General features: G+C 39.4%; 1 protein-coding gene across 2 annotated transcripts in view; it reads left to right on the forward strand.

Moving 5' to 3' along the window:
- LOC129943278 (Krueppel-like factor 6) overlaps positions 1 to 27,485 on the forward strand; it is a 240,615-nt gene that overhangs the window by 61,613 nt on the left and 151,517 nt on the right. The gene's annotated exons all lie outside the window — the stretch shown is intronic.

The raw sequence follows: 27,485 nt of genomic DNA on the forward strand, positions 1-27,485 counted from the left end.
TCTTTACTTTATCGCAGTTCACAATCAATAATCAACCGCTTCGCCTCCAAGCGCCTATTTATATACCTCAAATAGGTTCGAGAAACTACTAGTTTCTTGTAGGCGCTGAATGTGCTCGATGCTTAAAGAAGCGAGTTCTCCTCGTAATCACTAGATGTTGCCCCTTATTCTAAATGTTCTACTCGAGTTTTTACTACTACAAAGAAAACGGTTGCTACGTACTTATTCTACTATAACACGATATTAGAGTAAAAGAGGTAAAGAGTGTACACATATTACATTGCCCCTCCTTGGGATTGATCTCCCGAACAAATCCATCGTTATCATCACCACTGCAGCGTTGTAGCCGGTAGCGATGTACAACTTTAGGTTTTCTTCTGACCCCCTTTTGTAACCGGTACACGACGTCGTTGATTTTTGTAATGACTGTATATGGATCTCCCCAGTCCCGTTGAAGTTCTGATGACAACCCTTTTTGTCGATAGGGATTGTAAAACCCGATCTCCTGCTTGGAACTCTGTTGTTGTCGCTCGTGTATCGTAGCGTGTCTACATTCGATCACTGAAAATCTTTATTTTCAACCGGGTATCGTCGTGGATCTGAAGGGTATTTCACTGAGGTCATCAATGTAGTCATCCTCGACTTGCGGCTCCGACGTGGGACATCCAAATTTTATTTCGCTCGGCAGTCAGATGTTCCTTCCCATCAAAATCTTAGACGGTGTATGGCCAGTTGAGCTATGTCTTGTACTTCGATACGCCATCAAAAACAGTGGAATGTGTCGATCTCAATCTTGCTGCTTGTCGTCCACAACTTCGCAAAGATGTTCCTTCAGGGTTCAGTTGAATCGTTCGACCATGCCGTCAGGTTGTGGATGGAGTGATGTTCTTCTTGTCTTATTGATGTGAAGAAGCCCACAAACTTCCTGAAATATGTTTGATTCAAAATTCCTTCCATGGTCGGAATGCAGTTCTAATGGAACGCCGAATCTGCTAACCCAGTTGAAGACAATTTGGTCTGCGACTGTTTGGGCTTCTTGATTTAGAATGTCGTGTGGTTCAGGCCATTTGCTGAAGTAATCCATGACGACCAGCATTAAACGATTTCCATTATTTGTTTTCGGAAATGGACCCTCCACGTCTACTGCAATCCTTTCTAAGGGTGCTCCGACATTAAACTGCCGCATATGGTTGTGGTTCTTTTTGTTCGGGCTTTTGGTGGCAGCACAGGTCTTGCATTTTCGGCACCACTTCTCGACATCTTCCCTTGCATGTACCCAGTAGAATCGTTCGCCTTCCGAAACTCCCTTCATACATCTCTCGCAGAACATCCATAATATTCGATCTCGGTACGACTAGCTGCATTACATAAGACTTTCCATCTGCGGATTCCCATTTACGACGGAGGACACCCTCTTGGACATAAAACGAGTCCCATTGTGCCCAATAGGCCTTCAGAGTCGGTTTTCTGTCGGAGATATCAGCCCATTCTGGTTTTTCCTTGTGTTCCTTCCATGCGAGGAGGGATTCGATATCTATGTCTTCTTGTTGAGCCTTCCTCAACTCGTCGTTGCTCCAGCCATAAATGGGATCGGCTCTAGTTCGTTAGACAGTAACCACTTCTTTTTCTTCTTGTCGTCTGCAATGCTTACATTCTTGCTTATATGGTCTGCTCTTGTTGTCACGTTTCGTTTGATAAACCTGGATGTCGTTTCTGGGGCATCGATACCAGAAACCAACATCTGCCCCTTAAAGTAGGTTTTTATTTGTTTTCCCGGGTGGGAAACAACTTCGGAAGCAACGTTGTTGGAGTTACGTTGACCAGTTGAATTACTTCTGTTTCCCAAGTGTTGCACTGCAGGTGTAAACGCCCAGTCTTATTGCAGTTCCAGCATCATGCTGGTCCGCCTCGCTGACTCCTTTTCACAGAAGCCTTCTGACAAGAGCATTCTTGGACTAATTTTCTTACGCGATGCATGTTTTGGGAAGCTTGTTCTGCAGCTTCCATCGACAGAGCGAAAGCCAATGCTTCTGGTAGTGTTCGCTTTCCCGCAGTGCGGATAGAACTTTTGGAGATTTATATCGCCCACAACTCTCACAAAGTCTTCAGCAGCAAGTTGATTTATTATCTCGTTACCAGCTGTTGGATATCGCTCGCTATCTGCCTGAAGCTGCTGCAGAGTTTCACCTCTTTTCTGTGTACTATTCTTCAGCTGAACTCGGAAGACTTCCGCCATATGTCTTTTCCCAAACTGCTGTTTGATTGCGTTTACCAGAACTGTGAAGTCACCAGTCTTTTTTGCTGGGATGGTTCGTAGCAGTTCAAATCCAAGCAAATCCTCTTGAAGCAAGTGTAAGAGCGATGTATTTTTCGTGATCGTCCCAGCCGTTTGTTATCGGTGCTGCTTCAAACGAGGCTTGAAATGGCCAAGAAGCTTTGGTTATCGAGTCAATTGCACATTTCAAGCGTGGAAATGCAAGTCTATATGCATTATGTTCATCAACCACTAGCGTGAGATATGCAAAAATTAAGCCTAACCCGTTGCTCAATTGTGTTTTTCACTGTTTAAATTGAACTATTCTGAACATAAGAAATGTCAAATGACATGCGGAAAAAAACTTGACGTCTAGGTGTAGTACACATTCAACATTGGCCCTTAAAATTTAACCACCCTTTATACAAATTTTAAATGTTCTTAAAAAGATTGGTCATATTTTAGAAAAACTTATAAAAAGACCAAATTAATAGTATTAAAATTTATAAAATACGAGTATTCTTTAAAATGTGTATGTTTTGAAATAGAACAGCAACTACTTCCAACGTTAAGGATCATTAAGAGAGCTATTAATTTACAAAAATGTATCTATTTGTGACTTTTCTTTTGTATTCTGTTAATTTTTTTGTTTCGTTTTTAATAACACTAATTAGTTCATCAGAAAACAAGAAAAATTAGTTAAAAGTTGGACACAATGAATCTATTTAGGTCAAAATATTGATGCAAAAATTATTTAATTGGTGTTCTAAGTAGTACTAATTGATTTGGGGCATAACATAATTATAACTGTTATTTTATTAAATTATGTCAAAAATAATAATAAAAAAACTAAACCTGATACATATACACAATATACACATAGTCACATCATAGTATAAAAAATACCAAAATCAAAAGAAAGAATCTTAAGAAAAAGATCATTAAAAATTGAAATGATTAATTACGAGATTTTGACAGCCACAAACAAAAATTCGAACTATAAGAACCGGATAAAGTAGACATATTGACGCATATATTGAATAATTTGAGTTTTAAATAACCCTAAGCTTAATGCTAATTTTATATTTCAATAATATACGAAACTATAAAACTATGTGTATAAGTTCGGAACAGAAGTGTTTAACGATGCAAGCAGTGAATTTCAATCTTTTCTGTTTTTGTTACTTTGGAATTTTCATTAGGAAAGTTCAATTTTTTGTTTTGTTTTGAACAGACCACATTTTTTTAATGACACGTTTTGGGATAAATCACTCGCAAAAGATAAAATATTAATTATAGCTTGAAGTTTTTTTTTTAAAACAAAAACAACTGTATTATAAAAAAAAAATGTGAAAAAAGTTTGAATAGTCGGTGTGTGTGTTCTCAAAACCATAAACTTTAAAAATATTCTTATTGTAGATCAGATTATTTGTGACCGATTAACTATTTTTATGCATGATGTATGTTTTTTTAAATTGGAATGGGTGTTGAAAAGTTCGTTATGTTATGCAAATATGATCAGTTTGTTTTTTTATCAAAAGCTTAATTTTTAGGTTTGTAATTTTAGTCAAGTTTTATAGGTTTTTCATTGATTTTTGGTAGTGAGCCAAATCGTCCTCCCAATTTTATGAGACAATATTTTTGATGTTAAACACGTTATTTTGGTTTATATTTTATTTCAACTTTAAAAACATTGATGCTTATATTTTTTAGTTTCAGTAAAATTAGTTTTATTGAAACTAGATGTAAAGGGGTGTTTCAAGTTTTAAGTTTTTCAAACATTAGATTAGGATATGAATGAAAACAGATTCTGCACAAACGGATAAGTTTGACAGGGATGCCAAAACTAGACATTGCTCGGTAGAGCTCTTCCATATAGATGCTGTCATACGCGGCTTTAAAATTGATAAAGAGGTGGTGGGTATTGATTTGAAGTTCCTGGGGTTTTTCCAAGATCTGATGTAGTGTAAAAATGAAATTTGGTTGATAGTGGACTTTCCTGGTCTGAAGCCACACTGATAAGGACCTTTTAGGTTGCTGACAAACGGCTTCAGACGTTCACATAATGCGGCAGAAAGGATGTAATGCAATGTTAAGGAGACTGATGCCTCTGTAGTTGGCGCAATTTAGAGGATCTCCTTTCTTATGTATCGGGCACACTATGCTGAGATTCCACTCATCGGGTATGCTTTCCTCCGACCATATTTTGCAGCTGAGTTGGTGCATGCTCCCTACCAAGACATCACCTGCTGCTTTGAATACTTCGGCAGCGATGCCGTTAGCTCCAGCAGCTTTGTTTGACTTAAGTTAAGATATAACTATCTGCACTTCGTCGGGGTCGGGTAGGCAGAATTTTGTATCTGCGTTCCCTTACAGCGGAATTCGGTTCTTCATCGCCGTTATATAATTTGGAGAAGTGGTCTTTCCATATTCTCAGCATCGACCGCGGTTCTACTACGCTGTTCCTCTGATCGTCTTTACAGGCTTCGCTTCAATGCTGATATACTTGGGAGGTTTTTTTATACCTTTTGGTAAAATTTACGAACCTCATTCCTGTTGTGACATCCCTCTATCTCCTCGATCGCGAGCTTATCATGCTCCCTTTTTTTCCATCTAAGAACCCGGTGTTCCTCTCTCCTCTCCTCCTCGTAGAGCGCACGAGTAGCTCTGGTCCTTCTGTGCAGCTTCGCGCCGTTTTGTATAACTGTTGTTTCGCTACTTGCGCTGGCCAGCATTCGTCGTCAAATCAGGGGTTTCAATGTTGTGGCCGTGTGAAACCTAGCACTTCAGAGGCGGTATCTCTGATGGCTGCAAGGCATTGTTGCCACTGGTTTTCAATGCTTAATGCAGGCAGCATAGGACTCCTTAAGAGGTTATAAGAGACTCGATCGGAAAAGGACATGGCAGTCTCTTGCAATTGTAGCCATCTAACGTCGAATCTTCTCACAGTACTTCCTTGTTTTGGCTTGGATCGGTATATCCGTAGCCGTACCTTGGCTACAACGAGGTAGTGGTCCGAGTCAATGTTGGCCTCTCGGAATTGTCGGATATCCTGGATACTGGAGAAGTGTCGTGCGTCGATCGCAATGTGGTCAATCTGGGTGACGGTCGATTGATCAGGAGATTTCCATGTCCCCTTGTGGATATTGAGATGTGTGAACTTCGTACTATAGCTACCAGAACGAACTAGCTGGTGTCTTGCAGGCTGTATCTTTCGATTATGCCACCAAAGATGTCTTCTCTTCCTAGCTTGGCATTAAAATCTCCTAAGACAATTGCAATGTAATAGCAAGGGCACTGCTCATATGTCTTGTCCAAGAGCTCGAAGAATATGTCTTTGGTGTCTTCATCTTTCTCCTCTGTTGGGGCATGAGCGCATATGAGGCTTATGTTGACGACTCAAGACTTTTTGCCTGAGTCAAGTTCCAACAACAATTCCACATCCAAATAGACGCTGTCTTTGTTCTCGGTAGCAGTCGCCGTAGTATACATCGCAGTGTTTTAGTTTTCGTTTGCCAGGTCCATCCCATCGCACTGGCGGTAATATCTGCCTTGCAGCAGTTTAGGGCTTCCACTTATTGTTCGGTTGCACGTGGTCTGTTAACACTCCACTTACAGATCCGTTTGTTGTCCTTATTTCGCTTGCGTGGGTTGTCAACAATGAATCCGTCCGTATCCGAGGCTTGTTGGTGCTTCGCAACTAAAGGTATTTTCTACGTGGCCAAGAAGTCATTCTGACGGCACAACACCTAACCTGGATTGCCATATCCTTAGTATAACTCCAAGGAAGATGAGCCGGATAAATCGCTCATTACAGGCCTGGGCTCCGAATATGTCGAAGAAGCCCTATAAGGTGTTAACTAAGTAGTTCAACCTTACTGGAACTGTAGACGCCACCGTTGATTCCATCTCGAGAATTCGTCCGCTTCCCTCTGCAGAAGGAGAGGTGCCTTAGTAGAAACAACCCTCCCCCTTCTTTCGTTTGCTGGCCCCAAAAATTTTCACTGGAGTTAGAAACCAATCTCTTGTCGAGGTATTAGACTCCCGATGTTCACCGCGATGGTATATTTGTCGTGGAAGTAGTTTCTTTACCGGAGATCGTATTCTAATCTACTGTAAATAATGCGGTGCAGTGAGCTTTTGGCTTGCTCCGTGTATTGTATTCATGAGGCTTCATCCAAACGATACTAAAGTTTAGGTCAATATCCACCTGTTTGGCTAGTTATATCCAATTTTTAAACCATCCACTTCGGGATTGGATTGTTTGAAGATCTACTTTCTTTGGGAGACTAAAACTTTTCATATCCAGAACTTTGAAGATGTTATTTTCCTGCAGCTTTAGATTTTTATGAATAAAGGCGATAAACCCGTTTCCAGTATGATAATGTAGTTCATATTTCCGACAAACCTAAGCTTGCGCCGCATAAAAAACAAGCTGTACTTCGAAGACCCTGAATTTACTGGTATGAGTCATTTCTTTATTATTAAAGCATTGCTTCCATGATATGTTTAAAGCCGTTTTCGCCTTAACAAGATTTTAAAGTAGATGTTTTTCTATGCTTTAGTTCTAAGTAAAACAGACTCCTAGATATTTGTATCCTTTCACAAACTCTGCTCTTTCACCATTATAGTGCCATTGCTCACTTGCACCCGATGTTCCACCGCCATTCTTTAAAAACTATCACTTTGGATTTATTTAAATTTACCACTAGGTTCCACTTTTTGCAATATTCAGCAAGCTAATTTATCATTAGCTGAAGAGACTGTGGAGTATACACGAGCAGAACAATGTCGTCAGCGAAAAGAAGAGCTTTAATGTTAACGTCTGCGTACTCGATTCCTGCTGGTAATGCTTCGACTATTTCATCAAAAAAGAGTGCAAACAAGCTTGGACTGAGTGCACTGCCCTATTTAACTCCTGATTTTGTTTTGAACCATTCTGAGAAGCATTGGCCATTCCACGCTGATGCTCGGTACATTTTGCAATATTGTACCGAACTTAAGCGACATTCCTATCTGGAAAAGCTTTAAAATCAAAGAAAAATGCAAATAGTTTCTTATGTCTCGATGGAAACGAGTCAGCAATCGAACGGAGTACAAAAATGTAATAGACGGTGGAGTATCCCGATCTGAAGCCCGTTTGGAACTCCCTAGTAGATTATTAGAATGTATCCATTCATTTAAACTTATTTTTCCGGAACTTCAGTGCTTCCCTTGTTGTGGAGTGGAAAAATCAAGGCATCACTGAACTGATTTGGGATGGTTAATTCCTCAAAGATATGGTTGAATACTGATGTTAGATATCTCTACAATTTTACGGGTATACCATCCGAGCCCGCAGCATTTCGATCCTTTTGGTTGTCTATCGATATAGACACTTCTTCCTTTGAAATTGATGTATTTAAAATATTATTTTTGAGGCCACGTTTGGAATACTGATTCAATAACTTATTTGGCACATCTGGGTTTAACAATTGCTTGTCCTGTGCCAACTAGGGCCTCACCCAACAAACTTTTTATCTAACTCAGTCCCTAGCTAGATGTCTCCAGTTTCGCGCTCCAAGTTGGGTAAAGTCACTTTCTACTTGTGCGCGCCACCTGATCCGTGGTCTTCCTCTACTGAACTATTCTGTGGGTGGATTCAAAGACTTTCCAGGACGGAGCAAATATACGCTTTACGTGACCAGCCATCTTATTCGTTGGTCTTTTACCCTTCTCTTTATCTTTTATCTCCACCTTTGCACCGTATAGCTAAACGGGTATGATGAGGATCTAATACAGCCCTCGAGAGAGGTCTTTGCTACTCAATTGTTTTCTTAGCCCAAAAAAACAGCGGTTAGCAAGAGTTATTCTTTGTTTGATCTCAGCACTGGTTTTGGTTTCTGCGTTTATAGCGGAGCCTAGGTAGACGAAGTCCTCAAATACCTCAAATTTACATCTGTCGATGGTGACGTTCAAATAACAAGTCGATGTTCCAATAAATTACAGGTTACTAAAAAAGTTCCTTAGTTTCTTTCCTACAGAGGTTTCAAAAAGCTGACATTTGGTTGTCACACAATTAAAGCATGGAATCAGGATATTTAATGAACGATTAGAATGTAAAAGGTTGATTTTATTAAAAATATCCACAAGCACTGAACGGTTCGGCATTAATGTGTATCTAACTCGGGTAACTTTTTAACATTTATTGAAAATAACAAAGGGCCAAGAATAAACCCTTGTGGTATAGCACTATTTACCGGCAAAAATTCTGAACTTTGTTTGTTAAAATCAATAAATTCTTTTGGACTTATTAGATATGAGAACAATAGTTTGACTGTTAAGGTGATGTAATAAATGTTGGCAAAGAAGGTTTTAGTTTACCATATTAAAAGCTATTAATAAATCAAGAAGAACCTAGAAAGTAATTATGTCTAAATCAATTTCTTTTATAATGTCCTCTGATACACCGAAGTTCAATCAAGCAGCTATTTTTCTTTCAAAATTCTGACTGTTTATGGTCAGGTTTAGGTGTGAGTTTTCCGAAGTTACCAAGGAAAAGGCCATTTGTACATAAATACAGGTTCAACTAACTGTTTTGCTGTTAGCACAATTGCTCTTTTTAATGTTTCTTGGAAGAAAATTCTGTGAGGACAATAGATTGAGTGAACCTTCAGCAATCTCTTCTCTGGACTTTATAATTTGGATTCCACTTTTTGGCCTTCTTTTAGACTATAAATGCATTAACAACCTTTTTACACAACAGAAACTCAATTGCGACTTTTCTGTCCAGCTTGAGACTTCTTCGCAGTGTAATTACACAGGAAGCCATTTAATTAGAGAAATTAACCCCTTATTTTCCTCTATTGTACGATAACAACGAGTTTTTATCGATTTCCCTAACGCCGGCTTGGTCTCCCTCCCTTCTTTTGGATGATTAGTTTGGTTTGATACCAACTTCTCTAACACCTAGAAGAAATTTAAATTTTTGTTGACCACGTGAAACCTTATATGAAGCAAAGTTTTAACAACTATACTAAGATTGAGCCTAATTAGAAACGATTGTCGAAAAACTAGGCGACCTCTGAAAGAAATGACAGTCAATTACCATGTTTTCTCCAGGTATTAATACGTTCTGAAATTTTTCCTGCAGTATGTTCAAAAGAGGTTGCAGTGTTCCAACCATGTCTCCTGCTGCTATGGTGGTATTTTCAGCAAAATGGACACAGTTTAGGAGAATTTGCGTGGCCATGGTTTTGGTCATAATAATAAAATCCTCTTTAACAAAAAGCCTGCAGACATTTTATAGTTGAACAATTATTATTAAACCAGATCTTTCAGTGAAATGAAAAGTATTTTTACGGGAAGGAAACTCCGTCTAGCGTATGAAGTTAATTAAACCATTCGCACCTTATAATTCCTCCGCTCCACATTGCATCTCATCCCTATCACTTTCTGATGTCGCAATATCAACTGCCGTCAATTCTTCATTTCCAGAGACTGTGTCCAAGTTAGGGTCATCATTTGGAAGCCAACTGTTATCAAAATCCAAGTCATAACTTGAAAATTGGTCGCCACCTTTTTCAATTTCTTGCTTCCTCTGCATCTTTCAGTTACATCAAATTTTAATAATTTAGTTTTCTTTTTTTAAGAAAGTACAACCTTTAAAAAGGGCTACTAGGCATTTGTTTTCGACTTCAGTTTTGCTTAGCTAAGATTTAACCTATCTAATAATAGGTTTGGATAACATTTAAATGTTTGGCAACTTATAAAACTTTAAGTATGAAAATCGGCCTCTAAATAATGAACTTACATAGATAACAACTGATTTACAATGTTTGTATGACGAGCCACTGAATTTGCAGAACACAAAATGTACATCTAAGTATTTATGTGAATTTTCGTACAAAGCCTAGAAGAACTTTTGAATTCTAAGAATATAAATTGCCGACGCGTCGCGCCGTGTGTCGTCGTCGCTGTTGTCGATTGTCGATACGATGTATGACAACTTTCAAATTAACATTCAGAAAGAGCAAACCCGATTCTATCATAAAGATAAGCCCCAGAATAACGCTCCATCTTCAGATATAGCCTTAAAACGAATCCCATGTACCTATAGTTAAAAACACATAAGCTACATAGAGCATAATGTTTTAGCTAAGCTACATTCAAGTATCTGAGTTAGAACCTATCATGTACTTTTACACTTATTACACGGAAACGAAAACTTTTGCCGCCACTAGTCTGTCGTCTTCGACGGATAGTACGTCGACATGTCACGTTATAAATGCAGTACCGTATAGAGTAGTTATAGTGCGCGACTTGGCGTATAGTATGGCAGCCAATAGCCATATCAAAGACAATAACTCCAAACTGCATGTTTTTCCCGTTCGCTACTAGTTATTCGTACGCGTGTTTAGTGTTGGACATTTGCGGCGCCTTATGGTCGTTCACCCTTGCCAACCGCTCTCCCATTCTACAACCGCCATCCACCTGACATCGCCATAGCCATCGCCATCGTATCGTTGTCGTTATTGCTCGATGCAAGTTGCTCGTTGCTAGCACCGAGTGTTGCTCATAAATTTATTATTATTAATACCGATTATTAATTTCCCATTGAGGCCTAATAGCTGATCAACGTTAAATGCAAGGTCTTCGGACTCTATGCCTCTGAGTCCGCCACCTAATCGGTAGCTAAAAGAAAATGGGGCGTGGGGAGGGATGGATATGGCACACGCAGAAGTATAGTTAGAGGCTTTTGCACTGCGCTGGTTTTAGCCCATTTTAAAGGCCACTTTATCGATTCGGATAAATCTTCGTGGTTGTGCCTTCCACCGCCATCCGTTCGTCGTTGGTCCCAACTATATACCAACTACCACCACACTACCATCTGGGGCGCTGCTACTGCCTATATTTTTAATAGGTTTATAGAAGGTATCCATAGCGATAGCGAAGATCGTTTGTTGTTTGGCTGTAGCTACCGCAATTTATTCAAGAAAAATTGATCGCTTATTATTCATTTATTCAGCTTTTATAAAATCGATTTGTAACTTTTTGTAGTTGTTTTTGTTGTTGTTTAAATGGCGCGGAGTATTAGCCAGGGAAGAGATCAAAAGATACAGTTGTTGTTTTTGTTGTTATTGGATTATGAAGAGATATACTAGTTCTGCGTTCTGCTACTGGTGATCTTCCGATCTGATCCAATCGATCGACACAGCGACAGCGACAATCTGTAAAGAGCTAATCCGGCTTTTGTTTGTCCATTCCATAGGTACGAGTATCCACTCGTATGTAGAAAGCAGACGTGCAACACCACCATCAGCACCCAGTGGCTGCCGTTGCCTTCGCCGTTGCCGTTGCGGTTGGAGTTTGCGGCACCACCACTGCACCGGTCATCGTCATGGATGCGATGGTGGGCTACAAGTCACACAAATTGATCTCTAAGTGATTGGAAATTAGTCCATCCAAAGGGGTTGGACACGAGCAGAGCAGCAAAAACGAGCCCGGAATCCATTACTATGTACGACAACAAGCGAGCATTTATAAATCACTCAGTACGCGATCTGCGAGTGATTGGCGAGATATCACGACTATTTGTCCGGCATTTATTATTTTAAACTAGCTTGAGGTCTAGCCAGCCATATTCACTTAAAGCCTGCATCAACAACCAACAACAACAACGGGGTAAGATAGCTTGTGTAATGTGTTGTGTATGTGCGTTGCGTATACGTTATACGTCTCTCTGTTGTTGTTATCGTTGCTAAAACTGAGGCTGAGGCTTTGAAGCTATGAGGCTGAAGCTGAGACTGAGACTGACCAGCCCGATCCTCCTCCTCGCACTAATTTCGTATGCGACGTGGTCATTGGCGACACAACTTATCGGAGATTAATTTGCACTAGGCCTGTTCTCCCCATTGGGTGATGGTGATGGGTGACTATAGCTGACTACTGAGTGGTGAGAAGTGAGCGTGAGATGCTCCGCACTGCCGCTACCGCCGGCCGCACTCACAGTCCAGTGTGCCTGGGTGATTGTGGTGGCCAAGATGATGAGATGATAATTGAGTTGGTGTCTCTATAGCACTCCAGCACTGCAGCGCTGCGCCAGTGGAATCTGGTTTGTAGTTTCTTTCGTGTACAAACTCCTGTCGCTGTTGTCGCTGTTGTCGCCATCATCACCATCAACGCCGCCGTTGTCGACGCTCAGCGATGATGATTAAATCAACACGCCTGAGCGTAATGTGCAATAAAAGACCGATTTCTTTTAAATTAGATTAATTGATTGGCCAACGTGGAGCGACTGTAGCGCCGCCGCGCGTTGACAGGTGAATTCGTATCGCTAATCATGTAAAGTGAGTAAGTTGTTTGACGCAGTGTTTCTGCTAATCGAAGCAAACAACGACACATTCACACAAACACACAAATACAATTACAATCTTTAATAACAAACAAAAAAGAGACAGGATCACGGAAACTCAATTGAGGTTAAGAAACCGTGCAACAATCCACGGGACTTATACCCGTTCAAGAGTCACAGCTTCAGTGCTACGGGACTTGTTCACTTTGCGGGACAAGTATAAGGTAATTTTCGCGCGCAATTGGTATGTGTGTGACATATGGTCTTCCGAAGAATAAAACATGGCCGGAGATCGTTACCTATAGTTGGTAGGTAGGTAAGGTAAGTCTCTGCAGTTGCAGTATTTTGGCTATTTTACACCAAGCATCACGTAGAGCCCAGATGGCGTCGTCAACGCTCGTTGCTGTCCTCGTCGTCGTGTATAAATGGGCAAATGGGGGGATGCTGAGGTCTATAACTCTGCACGTTGTTGCACTCCCCCGACAAAAATAAAAAAGCAGAGAGAAGAGAAAAAAAATCGGAGGATATTTTACCGAAAATCGTGATCGTTGAGTCTTTTCAAGGTGAGACGGAGAGATGATAGCCGTGTGTCTACAGCGTGTATTTACCGGTGTTATTTTGCAGTTCGCCGCCACCACACAATCTCTTGCAACAGTACCTACCAAATATACCAAAAAATAAATACAACAAAACATTGTAGGCACAACACTACCTCCAAACAACAATAACAACAACAACAACAAAACCACACCAACTGCGCCACTGCATCACTGTATCACTGCGGCCTAAGCGCATTCACTTGGATACTTGGACAGAGATTAACGTGAATGTTTCGATGTTCGGTCGTTTTGTCATGCTGGCGTTTTTCACAATTGTAAATTTGTTTTGTGATATTTTCACCTGGGACGCCCTACTGTGGTTTGATGGCGTTTCCAGTTAGGTTAGGTTAGGTTCGGCAGATATAGGAGGCATAAGTATATCCACCATAAATGACGGAGACGCTAACGACGGACGACTGAGACGCAAGCACAGACGAAGAGTCGCTTCGTGCGATGTTGTTATTTGACGAAGAGGTTTTATTTTTTGGGGGGAAATATCATTTGGTGTTTGGGCTTTAGCTTTTGGCAGGCACAGCATGGAAATGGAGGATGTGAATGGTTGCTTGGGCGGATGCTCGACCCGAGCTCGTCCTCGTCGTCGTCGAGTCCGTTTGTCGATGTCGTTCAAACGTTCATAGTTTCTTAATTTTTTGGTTTGGGATGTGCATTATGGTTTTTTTTCTTATATGGACTTCCTCTCTCTGCAGTGGGGGTGGTGGAGTGGAAATCGTTCGGTTGTTCATTTGTGATTAATTTTTCATGAAAATGGTCTTGCAGCTTTTGGGGGCGGTGAGATATTTTGTTGGTAATCGCTTCTATGATGCTTTGCTGTGTGTGATTCAATAATTGTGAGAAATGGCTGAGTAAAATGTGCTAATTGTTTAAAGGGGCATTATTGAAATGATTGTTTTTTCGACATTTTATAACATGTTGTTACTTTTTTAAAGAACTATTTGATTGTTTAGTTTATTTGTTTAATGTACACATGTACATACCCTACATAGCAGTTGTGAAGCTACTTTAAGGTTGAAGTTTCCTCACTGAATAATTGCTTAAAAGAGCTAAAAATATCTTTTCTATTTCGACGTTTCAATAATAAATATTAAAATAAAAATAATAAATATTAAAACGCTATAAAGGCTGGCACCTGATAGATCACTATGCCCAAGGGCTAATATCGAAAGACTAAATTTCTCAGTTCCTTACACCATACATGAATATAGACGGTGTAATACCAAACAAAATACTAAAACTCGTAGGACAAAGCTGAAAACAACCTCGTGAACATTTAATAAACAAAAATAAAAAAGTGCGTATACGCCCAAGTGTATTTTTTTGTTTGATAAACTCCGATATAATGCATAGGCTCATTGTTAGAATCTATATAAAGCAAGTTCATAACCTTAAATTAAAAAAACAAAGTTTGAACTGGATCATGTTGTTTTTAATTATCATTGATTTTTATACTTAAAGATAAGCTTTTTGAATGCAAAACGATCTTTAATAAACAACATTTATTTCAAGTTTAAAAACTTGTCCACAAGAATAATATAAGGACAGAGGCTTGATGCAACATTCCAACTGTCCAAGATGGAAACGGACACACTTAGGCCAGTTTAATGGCCCATTGTGATACCACATTAATCTTGAGGCTTCCTCCTAAGTTTAATGGAACCAGCTTGAGTCCCTTACGAAACGTGAGAGGCTGACTATACCGATATAATTTAGATCTTTAGATCGTTAAAGAAGAATTCTCCTAGGTAATTCTTGCGTTTTCGAGCTAAAGCAGGGCATGTGCAGAGAAGGTGAAGAACCGTTTCTTCCCTTTCCTCGTCCATACAGCTTCTGCAAAAGTCATTTGAGAATACGCCTACTCTCGTGGCGTGCTTTTCTATTAGATAGTGTCCGGTTATGACACCTATTATCGAGCTTATAATATGCGATCTGCTTAGAGAGAGCAAGCATCTTGAACGTTTTAAATCCAGTGTTGGCCAGATGTTTTTTGTGACTTGACACGTGGTGATGTTGTTCCACTTGGTGCCTGCCCTCCTCACAGCATCTTGCATTAGCAGCAGTAGCGATTGGTATTGCCAAACGTGGTAGGATGAGCTGTACTGTACCGTTCCTGGCGAGTTCATCTGCCTTACAGTTACATGGAATGTCTCTATGGCCCGGCAGCCAGCAAAGGTGAATATTAAACTGTTGCGCCATCTCCATAAGAGATGATCGACAGTTATGGACTGTTATAGAGTTTGTAAAGACAGAGTCCAGAGATATGATATCAGATGTTGAGACCACGTTTTCTTTGAGCGAATGCAAGACTTCTTTTATCGCCAAAAGTTCCGCCTGGAACACGCTACAATGATTGGGAAGGGGGAATGAGAGACTTAATTTCAGTCGTTCAGAGTACACACCTCCACCAACCCCTTCTTTTGTTTTTGACCCCCACCACTAAGTTCCAGAAGAGAGGGGATAGAACACCACCTTGCGGTGTCCCTCTACTAACAAATCGTCTACTAGAAGAGTTGCCCAGTTTTGAGTTAATTATTCTGCTAGTAAGCATTAAATGAATTAACTCCCGAAGCGAACTATCTACATTTAGAGATGTTAGTGAAGATGTGATTGCAGATATGTCCAAGTTGTGAAAGGCACCTTCGATGTGAAGGAAAGCAACCATAGTGAACTCTTTATGATGGAGGGAATATTCGATGGTGCGTACTAAAGTGTGTAACGCTGTTTCCACCGATTTACCTTTACAGTAGGCATGTTGAGACGAAGACATAAGTCTTGTATCGATACGTGCCCTTAAATGGATATCAATCAATCTTTCCAAGGTCGTAAGGAGGAATGATGATAGACTTATAGGTCGTAGATCTGTAGGATTGACTTGGGAGCATTTACCTGCTTTAGGTATAAAAACAACTTTAACTTCTCTCCATGCCGAGGGAACATGGACCAGGTAAAGACAGCTGATAAAAATTGCCTCAAAAATTGGTAATTGCACCAAGAAGTCTTTTGTAATTCGGCTGGTATTATTCCATCTGGTCCTGCAGATTTAAATGGTTTAAAGCTGTTGAGAGCCCATTGTAGCTTATCCCTTATTGATCAGATCAGACCTTGTGGATATGTTGTATTTGAACTTGAACGTATATAACTGTTGTAGGTTTCGGTAAGAGAACTACCAGGAAAGTGAGTGCCTAATAGTAAATTCAGCGATTCATTACTTGAATTTGTCCAGGAGCCGTCTGCATTTTTCAAGCAGCTTGGCATAGTTGGACTAGTTGAAAGAATTTTCCGTAACCTAAAGGCTTCAGAAGTTTCTTCTATTGTGCCACAGAAGGATCGCCAAGAAGATCGCTTGGATTTCCATAGTGCCTTCTTGTAGATTCTAAGGGATTTTTTGTAGGAGTCGCAGTGAGATGCTAGTCTTTCGGCTTTGGCCAGGTTGAAAAGTTTCCTTCATTCTTTCCTGAATGAGTCAAGCCCTGAGGCCAACCATTGTGGTTTCCTCTTTCCTCTTATGTGTATAAGTGGACAAGCAATTTCTAGGGATCTGTTCATAGCTGAGGTAAGGTCATTGACTTTGTTGTCAAGTTCATTAGCGTTAGAGGAAGGACTAGATAGTCCAGGTTCTAGTAAACTCTGTAACGATTTCCTGTATGAAGCCCAGTCAGTTTTCCGATTGTTTCGAAAAGTCAATGGACTCGGGTAATCATCCTTATTTATATTGAACTGGATATATCTATGATCAGATAACGAGTGTTCTTTGGATACTTTCCAGTCCAAGATCATATGGTTTATAGTATCCGAGACAAGAGTTATGTCTAAGACTTCTTGTCGAGTTTTAGTTATGAAGGTTGGTTCATTTCCAACATTACTTATACTAAGAGGTTAGTACCAAGAATATAATCAAAAAGAGACTCACCTCTGTTGTTGATATTCGTACTGCCCCATAGAGTATGATGAGCGTTAACATTGCTCCCAATAATTAGGCGGATCATTTGCCTTTCCGCTTCAGCGACGACTTTCTCCAGGGTGAGGGCCAAGGTGGTCATGGCCAAGAAACGCCGACACCAGCCAGAAACTTCCTTTGGTTGTTTCCAGCCTATCTACGGTGGTATCTTTGACAATGAAACGATGGAGTAAAAATACATTAGTGCTACGTTTCACTAGTATGCAAGATCTAGCTTCACCTTTATCTGACACACAAAGTGTGTTGTACTCAGGAGTCCTGCAGATCAAACTCCACCACGGTTTAATTTGTTTACAAATTGATTTGAATTTTCATCCATAAAAGATGATGATTGTCTAGTAAGTGCAGCGAAACGACTTTGGCAGACGGATGAGGTTTGGAGAAGCAATATAGGCAATCTTGACGGATAACAATATTTTTATAATAAGCGACGAAGGCCACTTGTATCTATCAGGATACAAGGATGTATGAAACAAAACTTTTATCATTGGGCCTCTGAAAACCCACAAGAGCTCCATGAACGACCTATCCACAGTCCCAAGTTCACTGTTTGGTTTGGCATTAGTCGAAACTTTATTATTGATCCATACTTTTAATCGTGAAAATAATTGGAATGTCGCTATCGACATAGATCGTTACTAACAGATGCTGTGTAACTTTTTTTATCGGAGCTAAAAAGACGACACCGGATGCACGTATTAAAATCAAGAGCATCAATAAGATTTTTAAGAGAAACATTCCCTTGAAGTCTGAATTCTCAGCGGGTACATGTGGAATGGCTTCCTCGATCAACGGACTTATGTGATTAATTTTTATTTGGCTATAAACCACATAGACTCGAACCCCAAAGTAAGACAATAACCCAAGAAATTCGTGTGGTTTGGTTTTCCGTCAAAAGCTTCAGAGGAATATGCAGAACTTCTCACACCGTCTGCAGAAGGGGATGTGAAAACAGCGTGTAATAGTTTTAAACATCTCAAAAGAAACTATTGTAATCGGTCCGATTTGTCGAATTGAAAATTTCGATACTTCTCGACGTTTCAAGGTCCCTAAAGTGAAAATAAAAAAATTAGAAAGATGTCTGTTCGGGAAGTTTTCTTCGTCGTCCATAGCTCAAGAATCAGTAGAGATATCGCCTTCAAAAAAATTTTGCTACTCAGATTATAATTCAAAAAGGGCTCTCAAAAAATTGAATGGGTGGGTTTTTTACCGTAACAATTTAAAAAAAGGTGAATATTTTGGTTAACTCTAAATATATCACGAACCAATAACGAATGGTAGCGAGTAGGATTAAATTGTATACTAAATATTTTAAAGTGATACTTAACAAGTTTATTTTTGGAAAAAAATTCCAACTAACTTTTTTTAATCAAAAAAGCTGAAAAAGAGGTATTTGTCACTTCGAAAGTTTTATAAACCAAAAATGATTTTATCACCAAAATAGTTTTTTGCGAAGAAGAACAATTTTTTCAACGTCTGGTGAAATTTTGTGAAAAATCAAATTGCCATTTTTGTTATAAAAAATGAAAACCTAAAAAAATATTGCCCAAAATTGATAGAAATTGATTTCCGACTCAAATATTTTTTTCAAAAGTTTGAGATTATGGTTTCCATCTTATTATTTAATGTTATAAAAAAATATTGTTCTCAATACTCGGACAAATTTTGAGAAAAATCGAATTGACGGCTTTTTTACAAAAAATAAACACCTACAAAAACTTGATAAAAGTTCGTAAGATATGATTTTTGACTCAAATATCTTTTCAAAAGCTAAAAATATTGGCTTCAAACTTATTTTATCTCACATATTCAGTAAAATGTCCAACAGTCCGCTTTTTTTCATTAAAACTAAAATCTACAAAAAAAAATTCTCAAATTTTGTAAAATTTGAGGTTCGGTTCTCGATACCTCGTAAAAATAGAATACATTGACTTTAAATTAATTTCATGCATCCAATTTGTATTTGTTTAAATAAGAAATACACATTTTTAAGAAATGGTACTAAAATTGGTAAATATTGGTCTTCGACTAAAAATCTCGTTAGCAAAACTAGATTTTTAAATCAAAATAGTTCACTATATGCAAAATATTGTAGGTTATTTTAAAACTTTAAGAATAGTTCAGCTGACAACTTTTTTAACAAAACACGATAACCTACAAACTTTTAAGCAAGACAGATTCGACAGACGGGAAAAGAAGTTATCAGTGTTGATCGCAACCCAGCCTCTTTTTATTTTTGTTTTGGTAAAGTTTTCCTAAAAATTAACAGTTTTTTTCCAAGACATAACAAAAATTCTTAAATTGGTTCAAAATCATAAAAAAAATTGTTTAAAATTTCAAAATCAAATTAAATTAACGGTTTTTTTTACACAAACAGAATTCAAACCTACTAAAAATATCACTCTTATTTGATTTAAGTCCTAGATATCTCGACAAAAATAACTTTAAACTTCAATTATTGATGACATACTTTTCGAAGATCTTTATAAGACAGTGTTAGAAAAATAATCATTTTTAAAGGAAATTATCAGTGTTGGGGGTATGGACTTTGACTGTTCACTTTAGTTCTTAGATTCAAACATTGAACCACATTTTTAAAACTAACACTTTTGGATCGTTCCACGTTTTACCCAACCCTTAAAGCGATGATATATCCCTGCTCGTATTAATTCATAAAGGTTGTAGAATTAATCAAATTGAAAAATGCCTTTAAACTATCCGCGTATTCTCAAATTAGTAACCAATTTGAGTGCTCTTGCCATAACCTCCTTTCACGACTACAATATTTTTTTCATTTTATTTTTAGTTCTTTTTTAAAATCTCATGTTAACACATTTATCTTGCAAAAATACAAAGTTCGGCGCTTTAATCGTCCGCGCAAATAAAAATGCTGTTGTGTCAAGCAAACCATTTATCACGCACACTCCGAATAAGAGTCGATTAATGTTCGAGTTAACTACACGATCCGCCTTTCATTTGCACGCCGATCGAATTAATTAACCAATCCTCGCCTATCACAATCGACGAACCGATTTATTAGGCCTGATTACGGACGATAAAGTTGAGTAGTGTCTGCGCGTCGTCGTCGTCGTCGTAGCACACGGCTATTGCTGGTTATATAGCTTGGTTTTAATATTGTATACATTTACATTTACATAGATAGACCGACCGACCCTGCTTCTCTCACAGTCTGTTATTTTAAAGTGAAGTTTAAAAGCCTAATAAACTACAAAGTCAAGCGATTTGGCTGCGCGGTCGCTGAGCTCAGAGATATTGCACATTTTTCAGGTAAACTTTTTGCCAATCGGACGAAATTGGGCATCACCCAGAGGTGGAGAGATATCGCGTTGACAGGCTGAGTTTATCAGAACTTCAGCAAAGGCTAATCGACACTTAAAAGAGCCTCCTTCCTGAAAATAACCGTTTGTTTTGAAGGGAAAGTTCCAAAACCTTTTTAAGACACAATCAAATAAGCATTTTTTTAAAGATGGAAGATTCATTGCGGTGTGGTCGTTGTGAGTGAACCGCCTTTGCCACCGCAACCGCATCAAACCAGGCGCGGGGAGCCGCAACCGCAGCAAGCTAATGACTTAATTATGTTCGGGGAAAGACGGATAACGCTCAAGCCCGTAATTTAATCATATTGTTTACAGTGCGTGAATTTTGCACCTACCTATACGGTCGTCACGTCCGTCGTACCGTTCGTCGTCGTAGCTTTTGATAGCGATGGCGGTTGTCCACCACAGACATGAGCTGATCGAACTTGCAACAAACCACTTCCATTACATCATTGCGCAATGTGTGCGCGGGTCAATCTGCGGTAATCGATCTGTCCGATCCGAGAATGGTGTGCAGCATTCCTCTCCGTTCCCGCCATTCCATCTCTGCCAGCGAGCAACTTGTAAACAAACCCATTTAGAGCAGAATGACCGTCAGTTGGGCGTTTTCCCTTTTTGCCGTGCTCGTTCACCATAGTCGTCGTCGTAGCCAGGCCATAATCGAGCAGCAGCTCGTGCTGTTCGTTTTAATTGACGCTCTGTCCCGCTGCTGCCGGCCGCGTCGTCGCTCGTTCTCATGCTCGTACTATTCGTCGTCATGTTGTATATGAAGTGAGTCGATGTAAGAGAGTAGGGTAAGTGCTCATTTTCATTGTCTTCCACGTCCGTCGTCGACGTCGTAGTCGCAGTCATCATCGTCATCGCTGCCTGTCATTATAATTATAGTTTTTAGATCTATCATTTGTGGGGCGAGATGTGGGAAAGCAAAAAAGGTTCGAAGATCGAAGGGTGTAGCCTTGTTACGTTCAGCAGCGATCATATCGGAACTCCAGCTGCCACTAACTTTGACTATAAAACGTGTAGGCACTTTATGCGATTGTGAATGTGATTGTTTGTTCTATCAAAATGAGCAACGTATTTTTGTTGGTTTTTTGTTTTTGTAAATTTTTCGTCAGTGTTTTAGCATTGTAATTACCTAATTAAGGTGCAGGGAAGTTCTCAAAGGTTATAATTTGGCTATATAGAGAAACGAATTGGCAAGGTTGCGAGCTTAATGGGTGGCCCATCAACGGTATGCCCTACCTCGCAGTGATAGTTTAGGGCATTAAAATTAAAAGATATAAAATATTTCGTGAGATTAAAAGGGGGGCAACCCTAGGGTTAAAGTCTTGGGTAATTTTTATAACTTTGTTTTTTATTTTTCTGACTTTTGGGTGATCTACTTTTAACGTTAGCTTTTTTATAACTTTGTTGGTTCCTGTAATTAGGTGTGGCTTCAATTTAAAAATCTCGAAAGTAGATCTTATGATCTTATTTATTGTTAAGAGTCAGTTTGTTTTGTAGCCTTTGACCCTATCTATGTCTTGTTAAAGAATTCCAAGAAATTCAAAGCTTTAGAGATTTAAATATAAAACAATTAACACAGCTTATATGCTTATATATTTAGAAGATCAAGTATTTGGTTTATTTCTATTGAAATAATTTTTAAAGTCTTGACTGTTATCGTGTGGAAGCTGTGAATTAGAAAACTATTTGTCGGAAGGTTTCCTTTTTAACTCTCAAACCTTCTTATGCCCCGTTGCGTTATGATAGGAGTTCAACACCCAATTTAGTTTTATGAAGGGTAATCAAAGGGTATGAAGAACGTGCGAACCTTCCCATTTACACTTTTTATCCCGTCGTCTAACGAAGAGAAAGTAAAGACAACCCAAAAAGAGAAATTCAATACTTTATGCTAAGCACAGATAATTTCTACAATGACTGGAGAATTTTCAGCACTCTCATCAAATGATACTGCACAGTAGTGTTTTTAATCTGGAAGACACTTTCTTTAACAGGTCTTCCCCACAGCTTGTTTAGTCAGACGATATCGACATTTTTGACCACTCCAAGCAAAAAGTGCAAGAATAATTTAAAGCTATTGGTGAATTGTCGAAATGCATTGGTCTTAAAGTAAATAATGGTGGAACGAAATTTATTCTATTAACAAACAAAGTTTCATCCGATCATCACTTTGGAAAGATATCAATGTTGGTAGCAGAAATTTCTGGATAGTCGGGAAATTTGTCTGCCTTGGAATAAAAATCAATTCCACAAACGACACTTTAGTACAAATCCTACGAAGAATTAAGAATTATTGAAACGCTGTTACCTCATTTAGGCAATGAGGAAAAAGCCCAAACCCCTACCATTTGGTAGCTCACGGAAGAGTACTTATTCCCGACGGCTGAAGAGAGCTTTTAAGGTACCGCAAATGATGGAAGAATGCTAAGATATATCTTTCCATGTTGACGTTATATCTTCCCATGGTGACGTTTTGTTCAAGACTTCATTGTTCACCCTCATTGACCACTTAACCTATCTTCTCCGCTTCCGTCACAATACTCAAAAACACTCCACTACCATCACGCTTTGATCTTCCAATTATGTCAAATATCACCTGCGTTTCCGAGTAATTGGATGGATCTTTGGAAGATTGTGCCTCAAGTGTTGACGGTTGAGTTTTGCACAATTCTTTCCACAACGATATTGAAGAAGTCGCTTGACAGTGCATCGCCTTGTCTAAAGCCTTTTTTGACATCAAATGCATCGGTGAGATATTTTCAGACCTTGAAAGAGCAGCGTGTATTCTCCATCGTCATTCTGCACAGCCGGATAAATTTGACAGGGATGCCAAAACTAGACATTGCTCTGTAGAGCTCTTTCCTATGGATGTTGTCATATGCGGCTTCAAAATCGATAAAGAGATGGTGGTTATCGATTTGAAGCTCCTAGGATTTTCCAAGATCTGGCGTAGTGTGAATATTTGGTCGATGGTGGACTTTTCTGGTCTGAAGCCACACAGCAGTTTAGGGCTTCCGCTAGTTGTTTGGCTGCATGTGGTCTGTTAACGGACCAACATTCCACGTACAGATCTGAAGTTCGTTTTCCTTATTTCCTTTGTTTGGGTTGTCAACAGTAAATCTACTACTTAAGTAAGGTATTTTTTACATGGCCAAAACCTTAGTATAACTACAAAGACACGGAGCCGGATATACCGGTCCTTATAGGCCTGGGCTCCGAATAAGTCGTAGAAGTCCTATAATGTGTTCACTAAGTAGTTCAACCTTACTGGAACTGTATACGCCACCGTTGATTTCATCTTGAGAATTCGTCCGCTGCCGTCTGGAGAACGAGAGGTGCCTTAGTGGAAACACCTCTCCCCCCTTCGCGTTTGCTGCCCCCAACAACTTTCCACTGGGTTTAGAACCCAATCTCCAGTTGAGGTAGTAGACACCCGATGTTCACCGCGGGAAGGTGAGAGTAGGAGTTGATAGACAGAGGTGGATTTTGAGAAAAACCTGTAGACGCTTGTGTCCTCTTGAATGCACGTGTCTACCATTTGAACATCCTTACGTCTTCGAATTCTTCCGTAAAACTTTTGAACGCTACTCGGAGATCTTACCTAATCTTTGATTTCTTGAGTATGTTCTTTAAAAAATATAGTAATTACTACAAGACATAAAGTAATTAGCTATCTTGTCTACAAAAGGTTTTATAAGACCTAAGCTGATCAGATTTAATCCAATTTGCCCATAATCACAAAGTGTCATGTTAACAAGTTTAGCTCTAACTTCTTAAGATATTCAAAGAATTAAACCACATTAGGTTTCACTATCAACTCCAGGAACTTACCTAGAGGTTTGGATTAAAGAAAGAACAAAAAGAAGATTGTAATATTAAGCTTTTGTTCTGGAAATTATCCAGTGAATTCTTTTTTTCCATTTCTTGCCTAGCTACGATGACTCCTCTTCGACTGTTCTGCGCATGTGCTTCTTGGTCGTTCTGCTCTTCTGCCTTCTTGTGAGAGCGGACTCCACTGAATTGCTTGGCCTGCATTGCAGTAGTTTTACCTTTTTGAAGCCTTTGTCCAATTCATTGCCACTTACGTCTTCGTATTATAGGTTCCTGAACTGGCCTTCTATGAAGGACCTTGTTGTATATTCGGTTTGGCCAGAAAAACCTAAAAATGTTGCGAAGACATCTATTCACTAAGGTTTGTAGCTTTCTTGTAATGGCTGTAGTAACTTTCCAGGTGTCGTAATACAGATTCGTCATTTGTGCGAAACAGTCGAAGCTATGTTCTTAAGCTCATAGAGTTATTCCTCCAAATTTCCGACAGCATACCAAATGCTGCGTATGCTTTGCCGATGCGGAAGATGACGTATTGTTCGGTTCCGCCTTCGTTGGAGACAATACTCCTAAGGTATTGAAAGGTCTCCACTTTTTCAATCCGTTGTGAGGGAATATTTATTTGATAGGATGGTCGCTGAACCCGACCGGGTTGTCATTTGATGGAGATCTATGATCCTATGAGAAAAAAATCAAGACCATCGTCCGCGTAATCCAAGTGCTTCAAATAGGATGTCAATGTCCATTTGATGTCTCCGCTAGCTGACAAAGCTGCGCGCAGTACATTGCTTATTATATCACCAACAAAAGCAATATTGGCGGCAGAATGCAGCCCTATCTGACTCCACTACGGATTTTAAAATCCTCTGACAACCTACCATCGTGCAGAACGTGACACTTGGATCCATCATATGTTGCTTTCATAATAGCTTTTCGTTTTCTGGCATGCCTTTCCTCCGCAAAGCTAACCAGATAAACTGCCTGTTGGCGCTATCGAAGGCCTTCTCGAAGTCGATGAACACAAGGTGTAGTGGTGCTCGATATTCAAAACTCTGTTCGATAATGATTTGTAGGGTGTTAGTATGATCAATACAGGAGGATCTATCGCGGAATGTGGAATCATGTTTGTTCGGCATCGAGTTTGGCCTCAAGGTCTTCTCTGATGCATTCCAATATGATTTTTGCTACTATTTTGGCAACGGGAGGTAGAATGCAAATCCCTCTTCAGTTTTCACACTTTGTAAGATCTCCTTTTCTGGGAGCTTGACGATCATTCCCTCCTTCTTTCCCTCATCGGGGAAGCTTTCGGTGGTCCAGGCTTCTTTTATGAGCGGATGAAGCAGTTCGCTTGATGACGTTGGCGATGTTTTTAAAGAGCTCTGCTGTAATTCAATCAAGTCCTATGGATTTGTTGTTCTTTCAAAGGTAAGATTGCAATTAAAAGACCTATTAAACATGGCATTGGAAATTGGAGAAAGTTGATACCTAAAACACAACTAGCAATTCAAGTATAAACGTAAATTAACAGTTGAAAAAAAAACTCAACCTTAATATTGCAAGAAACAAAAACAAGGTCACTCTGAGGTCGTTCTAAGTGGCGCAAAGCTATCAAACTAGCACCAAATTGATTCAAATTGACATTGATTTAATCAAGCCCATTAAAAAAAATCCAATAATGGCTTGATGGTTAGAAAAACCTATCATTTTCACCATTCACTTTGGTCACTTTAAATGCCACAAAAAACAATTCTACCAAACCTAGCTATACCAGCCATATGACAACTTTTAAGAAGAAACAAAAAAGCTAACTTTAAACTAACGGCAAACAAATTCCCCCTGAGGTGTTACATTGGCATTCTTTTGATTATTTACAATTTGCCGCCAAATCTTATAAAATGCCAGGAATAATAATATTGTCGTCCATTTATAAGTTAAGTCAGCCTTAGTCGCATAAGACTAAAAACGGTTGCTGTTGATTTACGGACTTAACCAGGCGGAATAACATGTCTGGTTGGACAAACTTCTCAATTAGATATTTAATTCTGTAATTTTTGAGTAATACCGTTTACGTGCATGTGTCCTTGCTTCCTTCCTTCCTTCCTCCCCTTGTTGCAGTCTTATAAAGTCTCTTATAAAACATTTAATAGATGCAGAGTCGGATCACTGCGTGCATACAGTGGCACCCTCTGTAGAACAGTTCCCGCAACAAGCCAACTTGATGGTGGTCTACCATGTCGTCCAAGTCGTCGAAATCGAAGTCGAAGTCGTAGTCTGAATCTGAATCCAAATCCAAGTCCAAATCGTTGTCGTCCGATTCGACTTAAAATACATAATTTTTTTGTCGTCTTAAATGTGGTTATTGTAAGTTAAGTTGGGTCGGTCTAACCTATAGATACGTCTGTTTCGGGCCACTTAAGCACCCAGTGAAGCAATTAAGTCAAAAACCATTCAGTCTATCATTTGCTGTTAAAAGTCAATAAATAAAACCCGCAATAAATTTTCCATTTAGCATTAAATGCGATTACAGGTTGCTATGAAGCTACAAACTTGTGCAGCGTATAAGGTTGGTCGGTTAGTCTCGTAATATTTCTGTATTCTGTAGCTCGCTCTGGATTATTGAGGAGCTCTTTTGGTCTTGCTATGTTGGTGGTGCAGTGGCAGTGGCAGTGGCTGGCGGTTTGCTTGCCTGTTGCCTGTTGCATGTCATATGGTAATTTCTTCACCTGTTAGTTGTCACGATCCACATAAATGTGTGGTAATAAGTGCGACTGAGTCTATCATGGGACTTCTATCTATGCACTGTTTGGGGCCATGCGACACATTGGGACCCAAGACCCTCAAATTCAGAGCGCCGCTGCTGCGCCGAGTAGCGCGATGCAGCGCAGTCTCTCTTATATGGCTCTGCAAACAAAGGGTATTTTATTGAATAGGTTAAAGAACAGTGAAGAAATCTGGTCAACGACGACAACAACATTGACTGCTACGACGACGGCTTGAACGTCGAGCGTTGAACATTGAATGACGGTATATATAGTGTAATTGACAGCCAGAATGACAACAGTGACTGGTAAATCACTTGACAATGCGCCCCAGGAGCAAGGAGCAGCGAGCGAGCGAGTGCACATAAAACCTTTTGCTAGATAGCTGATGTGATGTG

Source organism: Eupeodes corollae, chromosome 1, assembly GCF_945859685.1.
Source record: "Eupeodes corollae chromosome 1, idEupCoro1.1, whole genome shotgun sequence".
NCBI lineage: Eukaryota > Metazoa > Arthropoda > Insecta > Diptera > Syrphidae > Eupeodes > Eupeodes corollae.